This window comes from Sander vitreus, chromosome 19 (assembly GCF_031162955.1).
Source record: "Sander vitreus isolate 19-12246 chromosome 19, sanVit1, whole genome shotgun sequence".
NCBI lineage: Eukaryota > Metazoa > Chordata > Actinopteri > Perciformes > Percidae > Sander > Sander vitreus.
The window spans coordinates 9,669,322-9,681,330 of NC_135873.1; the positions used below are offsets into that span (position 1 = coordinate 9,669,322).

A 12,009-nucleotide genomic window follows, 5' to 3' on the forward strand; every position below is an offset into this window, starting at 1 on the left:
CGGAAGGTCTCACTAAAAGGGAATTCAGCGTCTTTACAGTTTAGGGTATGAGTTTAAAGTTTAAAATAGTTTACGTTCATCTAAAAAAATAAAATAATCCAATTCATCGCATCTACCTTAAATTCGTAGCATAAAAGATGTTAACCTGAAAGAATAATTTTTTCAAATGGTTATCCAAACTGATACACCAGTAAAAGCCCTCACTGTATATACTATGAGGCATGAAGCTGTAGCCCACATCAAACGAAGCTAATGAAGAAATTGAAGAGCACTTCATTCATACCGCAGTGACAACTGGCGATGGAAAGAAATTCACTAGCTGAAAAACTACACTCACAGAGAGTGGGATCACTTCAGAGGAACAATACAAATGACCAAATTAAGAAAAAGCTTGCATGCCAATGAGGGCAACAAATGAACCCATGTTCGTGTAATACAATACAACCGGATTAAATATGTGCCAGCGCAAAGTGTTGGATTTAGACTGTAAAAACATTTAATAGAATCTTAGAATACCATAGAATGAGTCACTATACAGACAAAAGAAGTGCTGAGTAACTCTTATGAGGCCTCTAATGAACCCAGTAAAGCGTTTTCTATGGGTAAGGGATCTAACCATTTTTGTGAATTTCAGTTTCAAGTGCTGAGAGAAAAATGTAATAGTGGTATAAGAAGGTATGGTGAAAACACTAAAATACAGTGGATCAATGTGTACCCTGCCAGTTTCCATTTTTATTACCACATATCACTATCTCAATGTGTTTCTTTACCCGAGATAACTAATTCAATCAATACGTAGCAGAGTGTCACATATTCAGCACACTGTCTCCCTGAATTGACTGCAACATAACAGCAACTTTAAGTAAGGCAAGGGAACAATTATTCTATTTTTATACAGTACACTTTCATCAGGTATCACACCGGATGCTAAGTTCAACTGCTGTTATATTAAATATAAGATAGATTATATTCCACAAGGAGCAGCATTTAGCTAAATCAAAATGGATGGGACACACTGAAAACAAAGTGCAGTTTAGTCAGAAAGCATCAAATGTCCCCTTGAGTTTGTCCTGGTGGAGAAAGTCAAGGTTTTTCCTGGTGGTGGGTGTGTGTGTGTGTGTGTGTGTGTGTGTGTGTGTGTGTGTGTGTGTGTGTGTGTGTGTGTGCGCGCGCGCGTATAGTCATCTGCTTGAGGGCACTTCCACAAAAGCAGATGATATGACAGACAGGGCTGCAGTCCAGGACATCATGAATGTAATTTTCAAATAAGGACACAACTAGGAATAATGAATAATATTCTGAAAACGGGGAAATACATTATGGAAGTTAGTCACACATCTGAATCGCAAGAAGCCAAAGCCTTGTTCTAAAAACGAGTCATGGCAGATCCCATTCCAAGTTCACAGCTGCTATATTATTTAGGATACAATTCAACAAAGACCGAAGCATATTCCAAACTGCAGATCCGATTCAAAGTGATAGGCATAGTTACCTTTTCCACTTTGATTTTGATGTTGAAAGACAGTGTGCTGTCCTCACATCAAAGCATGAGATACTGTGGCCCCTCAACCCTGCACTTCTCTCAGACACAGGACAGCAGTGGCATCCATTCACTATTCCCTCTTTTCATACATGTGTATTAAATAATATTTGGTGTGTAAATTCTACATAGCACTTGCATATTTTATTCTTAACATATAGTCAAACTATCATGAAAAATGCAAATGCTCACACCGCTGATTCTATTCTCACAATCCAGTACATTTACAACTGCAACAGAAAACACAGGCCTGCATTGGTACATCTCTTGATTCTAGCACCTTTGAAAGACACACACTTTTTGCTTTACAGTCAGCTACTGTCTTAGCTTCAGTCCATATACATAAGGGCTACATATTCAATTTAAAGTGCAAAAAAGCATACTGTCCACAATTAAATTGCATGACTTTATAATGCAAAAACTTCCATAGGTATGCATCCAATATGCAACTTCTTTGCAAAGCCATTTTTAGACCTGAGCACATTGTTTCAAGCACCATGTGAAGCTAAAAAAGAAATTTCACTAGTCTACAGGATACATTAGCTCATAATCCAACCTTCTAACTGAACGGATTAATTAGTCCAACAGGAAATTGAAATGTTCATATTGGCTATCAGTGTGTTGCGCCGTAATTGGCGCTCATTACACCTAAACGAGCACGCCAAGACTGACATTACAGAGCACATCAACACTGCTGCAGGGATTCATTCATGGGCATTATTATCGCGCTGAGCTGAATCTGCAGATTATTGTGGATGTGCGCACATACAGACATGCATTGTGTAGCGGAAAGTCACACTTACCGCGGATTTAGAAATGACTGGTAAGGAGGGATAGCTCATGTCCTTCCATTCAAAGTATTCGCGATAATTTCTCTCTCAACTGTCTTTCAGGCGTTGGGTACCGTCCTTACGCACTGTGTGTGAGGAACGGACTTGATAAAAGGGTCGAGGGGAGAGAACAACGAATCCAAATAGTTTGCCTCCGGTCGCGCTCCGTTCAATATCCTCGACCGAATCTGCTGTGCGTCCAGAATCCGAGTGCTGGTGATGTCGCAGGAGAAACAGCAGCTTCCTCGTGTTGTATCCACGGTACTGTCCTTTACATCCCTTTATGGCACAAAACGTCCTTCTGTGCGGGGGCTACATCACGTCCCATGAAGCTGAAAGGCGAAAACGCCAGCAGCCCTCACCACTCACGCACACAAACACACACAACAAGAGTATCCAGAAGAATTTAAGGAGGGGGGGGGATCTTGAGAGAAAAGCTTCGCAGGGGGAAAACAATTCTAAGTTGTTTGGTTCCAAACGCTGAGCTCTCTGCCACTATGACAAACCAATTGTGCGCACGGGCTGGGAGTAATTCTGTATGGAGACCGAGGGTTTGGAGAGCCAGTGAAAGGTGAGGAGGGAAAAATCGGATGTGGATTGCCGCTCTCGCCGTATACTCGGGCTCCACCTAGCAGCAAACACTAGATAACATGCTACAAACCAAAGCCTTTCTACCTACACTAGGCTATTTCTCACCCGAGGCTGGCAAGGAGACCTATGTTATATTACATTCTGTCTGTGCGCCCATGGCTGCAACATTTATGCGAAATCCACCAGAAGCATCGAATCTTTTGAGAGAGCGATGCGCTCTCTCAAAAGATTCGATGCTTCTTGAAAATGCAACTAGTATAAGAACTGCCAAATAAAGAATGTAGTATGAATGAAGAACTGAGATTTGAGTTGATGACTAAACATGCCAAACACTGTTTTTTTAGGTGTGGCAGATACAATGCCACACGTGCTTAATCCAAGATGTCTGCAGGTGTAAAAAGTGAATCACTTTAATAAACTGCATTCACCAGGGAATGATACACTCAAGTATTCTTTTTACAATATGTCCTCAAAGAAGAGTTCACAGTCCCTTTTCTTGCTAGAAGCCAGAAGCCAGGTTATTCATACTGATCAATTTGCTGGAGGCTGTTGAAACTCCATCTTCTTATTCCACCACATCTACTACCATTCCAGCTGTTCCCTTGACTGTAAAACAATTTAAAAATGGGCCAAAAAAATAAAATACACACACAGAATGTTTTCTGATGACCTTTGATCGCTGCACCAGCTGCACATCTCCAGCTGGAGCCAGCCAGCATTCAATCTCTCAATCACCCCATAGCCAATTAATCACTTTAATAATCCCAATTACAATCACCCAATAATACGTAATCATCCAATCACTCACCCAGTGCTCCACTAATGAGCCCATGCAAACACAGACCTGGTAAAGCACATTTTTGAGCTTCTATCCTGTCTGAGAAACACCTTGAACTCCTGAACACCCCAATGAAAAATAACTGGCTGCCTGCGTTTGAAAAGATGCAGCGTTATCTCTCCCTGGCACTGCTTTCCATACACCCCCGATGCAAATGGATTTCTCCAGGTAGAGCATTGCCTGCCATTATACTCGCGTAAACCAAGTAGCTTCAAAGTGACACCTTAATATACTGCTGCCATCTTGACAGGCCTACATAAAATATAAAATATACAAGAACTACAAAATAAGAGTATCCACATTAGCATTAACATGACTACACCAATACTGGACATGCAGATGCCAACAGACTAATAGGATCCGTTCCTTTTTATCTTCTGAATAACACACTCCTCATGGTTACAGTATAAAAAGCTTTGCATGTCATCCATTAAAATAGAAAAGCATTTCAAAAACATTGAAATGAGGGCAAGTTAGACCCTACTATAGTGTCATTGCAGACAAAGACAGTAAATTATGAAAGTGATGGGAAAAGAATGTGAGCTAAAACTCCAAATCAAAAATCATGAAGATCATCAACAATACATGTTTTTTCTATTCAGTACGTTCAGTCAGTGTTAGGAACTCTTAGTTGTAAAACAAAGAAAAAGCTCTGATCAGACAACAGTTTAATGGCAATGAATAGCTTACTGTGAGAAATCAAACACGTCGGATTTTATGCTTATAAAATACCCCCATTAGCAACATTAATACCTTTTATTCTATTATTGCCAGTCTACTATTTACAATAAGTGGTTCCTCACAATGATTTGTTCCCCACTTCATGCTGGATCAGATTTCTTCATGCTACTTCTAATAGATAAAACAACTTTCAATTCAAATAAAGTACCCTTCCAGGAATTTTACAAATGACATTCATTTCCATATGCCTCTTCTACACTGCAAAATAATTATGAGTTCAATTTTAGAGGTGAAGTATTTTGACTAAATCAAAGTCAACACCCACACAGCACACTCGTCATTATACAAACATCATTATTAAAATACATTTTATGAACAGAAAAACAGGCTTTGAAACCTATTTCATTACAATAACCCTTATTCGGGGACAGATCAATTAAAAATGTTTCCATAAATTGGACCATGGGTTGATTTACAACTCTAAAGCTGCTATAATCAATACTTTTTGATTAAGAGTTGACTTAATGACTACCTGTATGTGAAAGAGGTTGCTCACACAGATGGACCCACAGATCATTTTCACCCTACTCTGCTGTTACCCTCAGCTTGTGAGTGCTTGTGTCTGGGTGCTGTGGAAAACACAATATGCATCAATCAACTCTAAAAGATGCATACTACATTAAATACCCTACATGTTGTATTGACAAAGTTAAAATAGAATGTATTGGGTTTCACAAGCTTAGTGTTTCCTTCTAACACACTAAGAAAAAAGAATTGAATTAGTCTGTTTTTTTTGCTTGCTTTTGTAATTGTGTGCCACAAGCTAAACACTATAAAATGTTAGTGAATAAAAATGTGCAGAAGGAAAGGCCAAGCCAAGTCATTTGTATAACGGAAAACTCATTTCAATGTCTATTTCCTTGTAAACACCAACATTTCAGTTCATGGCAATAGGTATAATAGTGTGTGTAACATGCTAATGCTAAATCTCCAGCTGCCAACAATGGATTTACTAAATACAGAGAGTTAAGCATCTGAGACAGAGTCATAATTGAACACCATAAAATGATGCACGGCACCATAAAACCTCTGTACAGCTACTCACCATGCTGTTGTAAGAAACTCCTGCCAAAAATAAAGCTGTTGAGGAAAATTAAGGCTTATGGGGACAGTTGTTGTGCAAAGTGAATCGAATAATGTAGAAGCCATTTTCCCTGTTTAGCCATGCTAGCAAGCCTAGGAATTATCATCTTCACAGTGCTGACACTTACATATGCAGCAGTGCTTAAAGTGCTTAGATAACTAGACACTCTTCTTCAACTGTTTGTGGGGAACTGTGTGGATGTGCACTTGGCTTAGAAAAGAGGGCTACAGTACAAAATGATAATTAGCATAGTGCTAGTTTATTGTATAAAACAATAATGGTTATGTTTAAACGTAGAACTACTTTGTTAAAGGTCCCATGACATGTTGCTTTTTGGATGCTTTTATATAGGCCTTAGTGGTCCCCTAATACTGTATCTGAAGACTCTTTACCGAAATTCAGCCTTGGTGCAGAATTACAGCCACTAGAGCCAGTCCCACAATGAGCTGTCCTTAGTATGTGCCACTTCTGTGTCTGTCAATGCTATTGAGGAGGAGAGAGGGGTGGGCAAGGTGGAGGGTGGGGGTGTGGCCTTGACCAGCTTGCCATGGGCAAAGCAGAAAAAGGGGAGGTAACCTTTCGCCTTATGACGACATATAGGGAAGATTCCAGATCGGCCCATCTGAGCTTACTTTTTCTCAAAGGCAGAGCAGGATACGCAGGGCTCGGTTTACACCTATCACCATTTCTAGCCACTGGGGGACCAGAGGCAGGCTAGGGGAACTCACATTAATGTTAAAAAAACTCAAAGTGAAATGTTCATGCTTTTTTCTGGCCTTCAGGCCTTTAAGGTTAGAAAAAGACATATCCAGGTCATGGTAAAATGAAATCAGCGTCACCTGCCACAAGCAACGATCTCCTACTCAAGCCACAGCTGTTCTTGACCCATCCATCCACTTTGATTCCCTGTCGGAAAGGGTTTGCAAATAACAACAATGTCTGCCTCTGTTCCTGACAGACAAGAGTCATAATTCACACTGTTACAAGAAATCCTTGTAAGGTAAGCTTAAACATCCTCCGCATCCTGGCTGTGTTGGGATCCCCAATTGCTGTGACTGCACAGTAAGAAATGGGGGACAAAATCCACAGCCATTTTTTCATTAAAAAAAATGCATTTCAAAGATCAACCAAAGCTAATATAAGGCTTCAGCAGTCTTTACTGCCAAAACTGAGTGGTGGTCTTTAAAAGTTGCAGCATTTATAGTGAGAAATTCCCTCTCTCCCTCCATCCCTCTTTGTGTTTCCTGGGACGTCGTTTCCTTGCCGAGCCACGACTCAACAAAAAAAAAAGCGATAAATCTAGTTCGCTGCATTGCCAAGACAAATCACTAGCAATACATTTATACGCAACTTTGGCAAATTCAGAGTGCCAAACTGGAGCCTCATATTAGCTTTGGCTAAACTTAAGGACCCATTTTTGCACATAACGGGGATTGTGCATTATGTAATAACAACGCATTATGTAATAAAATGTCAAAATGTAATAAATAGTCACTTCATTTTGTAATAATCTGCCGCATTTTGTAATAAAAAAAACGTGAACCCAATATGTAATAAATTTGAAGTATACATTTATTACATTTTGACGTTTTATTACATAATGCATTGTTACACTACCTTTTGTCTCCATTTTTTTCAGTGTAGTTGCTCAAGCAAAGCAATTGCTTCATGGCCAGAAAGAAGAGTAAGTAACTCTAAGATATAAGTACCTCTAAGATACAGCATGTGAGAACTGGATTACACTTGAAAATCTGAACCTGTCCTTTAAATTTGACTTTGTTATGGTTAAAACAAATAATTTCAAACAAAGTGAAAACATAATATGATTCGAGTTCTACAAGTCAAAGTTGGCACAATTAGGCATCTATCTATACAACTTATCTTGCATTAATATACCCATTTTGTAGATGTTAACGTGCTGAATAGTTGGTTGTATTTAACTTCAGTGCGTGCACGGACATGACTACCCACAGTCAGTGGGCACGACATGCCTTCCTACATCCAACATTACATCAGCTGCAATAAACTTCACCAAGCAACACCTACATTTCTTTTACCCACTGCTGCTTTAATTCTTCAGCCAGGGAATATTCCAATTTTTAGCAATAACCTTTAGCAACGAGGCTAAATCAATCCCCCACATTTCAAATACAGCTAAATTAGATAATTAACTAATGCTGTTGTGTAGAATCAGTTGACTTATAACTGACTAAAATGGCCCAAAACAAGAATTACTAAAGCTGGCCGAGAAGCCCACACTGTCACAAGTCAGTTTACATACTGTAGTACAGTCCAACAAGCTGGTCATGATTGATTGTCTTGGTGTGTGTGTGTGGATGTCCATGTATGTATTAGCCTCTTTTTGGATCAAGGTAAAAGTTTTGCTTTTTAAAGTCTATATGATGACTAAGACATATTGAAGTCAGCCCTAATAGAATTTTATGAATAATTAAATCGACAAGAACAATTCCCCTATCAGAATATTGGCTGCCATCCACTTTAGATTAATTTGTGTCCTAATGAATAGCGGTATAATGATTTCGACACAAACTCAAAAATATGAGTGCATCATTCAATGTACTGAAATTAAAAGCCGGATCAAATAATCTCTCTCCTCTATTGGAAGAGTGGGAGCTAGTCAGTGTGTCTGTCATAGTAAAAAAAAGTTGTCTGTGTTAGCATGCTGTGTAAATGTGTCAAATAGATCTAAATCACTTTAAATAATAAAGTTATATCAATATTATATAATTATTAATAACATATACTGTACACCTACAGTGTATCTGTGTGTTCCTTGAGATTTGGGTTTGACATTTGCTGTGTTTAAACCCCCACATGACTGAAAAATAACTGCAGCAAAAAACACGGCAGCGCATATACAGAGGCAAAGACTGGAGCTTTGAGCTGAAAAGAGACTTCCTCAACCCACATTATTGTGAACAGTTTCTGCTAGTTGCACTCAGAGTTCTCATTGGTTGGATGGATTTCAACACATTTCGTATTGAAATGAGAGGGTTGTAAATTCATAATGGACATTCTGTCTCATGGTGCTGACATGTTTAACCCGGGAAATTAAACTGAATTAAGTCGAGGACTCTGATATGATGTGTCTTAATAACATATATTTCAGATTTTATAAGTAATTACAGTATTATATGATGATGTGAATAAACGAAACAAAAAAAAAACAGGGATGGTTACCTAATCCAATAGTATTTACTATAATTAGTGAAATATATTTGTTTCGACAACTCTCTGACACACTCATGTGCTGTAGTACATCATCACAATCATTTATTGTGTCCTTATCAATCCTAAATTCAACTGGCTGTCTAGAATTGCTGGTTGCCCAACAGTATGCAGGTGGTCATGTGTATCTCTACATGGAAGATCAGACAAGCAGATTCTTGCCAAGATACACTCCCCCCCCCACCCTGTCACACATACAGCATGGCAGCCACTTGCTCAGCAATTAAAAGCATTTCCACAAACAACACTACATTATTTATCACCATGACAGGCATCCACAACTCACTGTGACACTTTCTCTTTAAAGTTTAGTGTGAAAATGTCCTTAAAAAAAGTTGAAATGAAACAGATGCAGACCATTACATCACTGTAACTTTGGCTAAAAAAGTCTGGCAATTTTTCAAATGCCTGTTACCATAAGCTTTCTTTATAAGTAAAATAACTTGCTATTTATTGGATACAAGAGGGACTCCAAAGTGTTGTTATTGAGTTACGGAACATCAGCACTGCACAATTATTTCTACCACTGTCATACTGTAATAAAAAAAAAAGACGTCTTAAAAAAAAATTAATTACTAGCTGGATTCAAAATATGTATTATATTTTCTGAAGGGAAATGTCACTGCACATATGTACTTACATGCAGCCTATTAGCCATGTGAAACACAAAGCTAGTTACATGAACACTTTAGCAACTTAACATGGACTGTGCTGGTGTAGCACTGTTCACAATAGCTGCCTCTACAAATATTGAATGGATTACCATGAAAGTATTGCAAATACTCGCAAAACCACATATTTTCTCATCAGCTTCAGCTGTATTTTAAATTGATTGCTGTCAGCATGCTAACGTGCAAAACCAAGAAGGCAAACCTGCAAACATCAGCAGACTCCATCAAGGGGAATATTCCTGGAAATCACTAAAATAATGACGTTGTGATGGGGGTCAAAGGCTTTCTTTCTTCAACATTATTGTGCACCACGTTAATACATTCATTTGATCACTCTTACAATGAAGCTGATTGAACTGTTGATGAGTGACCAAGCTTGAAGATCTGAGGAACAATTATGATTTGCGAGTTTTGCAATATTATGTTCCTGCAAAAGAGGAAGCTGCAGTTTCAGGGCTGTCCCGCATTTCTAGGACCCCAGTTTTATTATGACAGCGCAGCCAAGAAAATTGGATGACAGCAAAAGTGCAACCAAGTAGTAGCTTGGCAGTATTACAAATACTATTTTCTGTCCAAATATTTATAGTTTTAAAGGTTTAATCCACCCAAATACTACTTTCTGTCTTGCACTTCAATTTGGTTGCTAAGAGTTGCTGGACAATTAGCGTTATTAGCTCATTATCACGTAAAATAAAGATGGACTCATATGGCCTATGCAGTTACTAGATCTCAACCAGATATTTGCAAGGTTAGAGAGAGAGGATGACTCTAGGGGCAGATTCAAGACTATATACTGTATAATATCGATAAATGGAAATATGATGCCACTTCCAGATACCATCTTTGTTCGGCTGAGAAAGAGAAATTTGGGAAGCAGGTCACACATCGTTTTTGTTTTAATTTGCAGCTCACTGAATATTTATTTTTGCAGCCGGATGGAAAAGTCTTTGAGGAGCCAGGATTAGTCTTCAAAACAGCAGTTAGGCTAAGTGACCTGCGGTGTTTTTCAGTCTGGCTTGTATTTTATCTTTGACAAAAACAGATGCTATAGCTCTGTGACTTGAATATATTCATCAATGCAGTCTCAAACATATAGCCAATGATTAGAGGATTCCTTCCTTTTCATTCATTTGTCAGATTTTTCCCCCCCCAACATTTACAAACACTGTTATTACCCTCACTGCTGCTCACCTCACCTGTTGTGACTCGGGGTGCATCTTGACTTCTTGGACAACGGTGTTGAATATAAGCTTTAGGGCCCTAATTTCAGCTGTCAGATATACTGTGGTCAGATAAGTGCTCTAAAAGCTCTTTCATGTGATGTAGGTTGTAATTTCCTCTGAATGTGATGTTACAGAAACTTGAAAAGAAGATTGAGGCAATACATTGTTCGAGTTAAGCTACCATGCCAGGTTAGCAATCAAAGACCTATAGCAAGCAATCGCACAGCTGACGGAAATTGTCCTCAATTGCACTTTCTCCGCCACACTAAAAAATAATAAATAAAAAAATAAGGGAAAAAGTTAAATAATCTAGAAGACTGTACTGTACCTTTGCTATACAGGACCTATGTCTAGCAAACCCAGCTTTCATACTTGTGTATTAAGACAATTCAGTCCTGCATCAAGGCTAAATACCAGAAAAATGGAAGGTTACAGTTCAGTAGTTATCACAGAATGTGCACAATTGATTTTATTTCCATGTCTGGATTGACATGACATTTGGTGTGCACATCACTGCTCCCAAGAGGGAGAAGCTGATTGATTTTGATGACCTCATGACTTCTGACACAACGCTCCACATTTTGTGGCCAACATAGTCTCCAGAAAATCTGAAAGTAAACGCTAGATTGGCATTAAATTTCATCTGCACATTCAAACTCCAAACACCTTTGCTCTACAACACTATCAGGCCAAACTCTTAATTTTCAATCCTGTGACCTTGAAGACCAGCTGACACAAAGCTAGAATTCCCTGTAGGGCCAGTATCAGTAAAATCTTTAGTTTTCAAATGTTTAAATCCCCTAAACCTTACGTTTTTCTTTCTTGTTGTATGCCATTCAGTACCATTGACCCAACAGCAGTGAAATATTATTTCATTATTCTCTGACTAGCCCTATTGTATGAAAACTAGTAATCATGCTGTCTGATTCTTTATGTGAACCCTTTTATATCTATTGGGATGGTATAGTTTCAAAGGCTATTTGAAAGTTGATAGATTTATAGGCAATAAATCAAGACAGGGAGACAATGTCAGCTTTCCAATCACTGAATTTCTGAATCCTTCAGGACATTTCTTTATTACACAATATGACTTCATATACCTCGCCAGTATCCAATAAAGTATATCTGAAAAGTGAGTTCCTTTAAAAAAAGAAAGTGTGGTTTTTAAGCAGTGATCTCATTTTTTTTTTATAGCAGAGGTTGCTAAATCATTGTAACCTTGAATAATCACTTTCACCATTA

The 12,009-nt window shown here is 38.5% G+C and overlaps 1 protein-coding gene across 5 annotated transcripts in view; it reads right to left on the reverse strand.

The window, feature by feature from the left end:
- The window catches only part of LOC144534126 (adhesion G protein-coupled receptor L3), a 215,150-nt gene extending 212,231 nt beyond the window's left edge, over positions 1-2,919 (reverse strand). For all 5 annotated transcript variants that reach the window (XM_078275865.1, XM_078275862.1, XM_078275863.1 and 2 more), the window contains exon 1: positions 2,344-2,919. The gene's annotated coding sequence lies outside the window, so the exon portion shown is untranslated. The remainder of the gene's footprint in view (positions 1-2,343) is intronic.
- Positions 2,920-12,009: the final 9,090 nt, after the last annotated feature.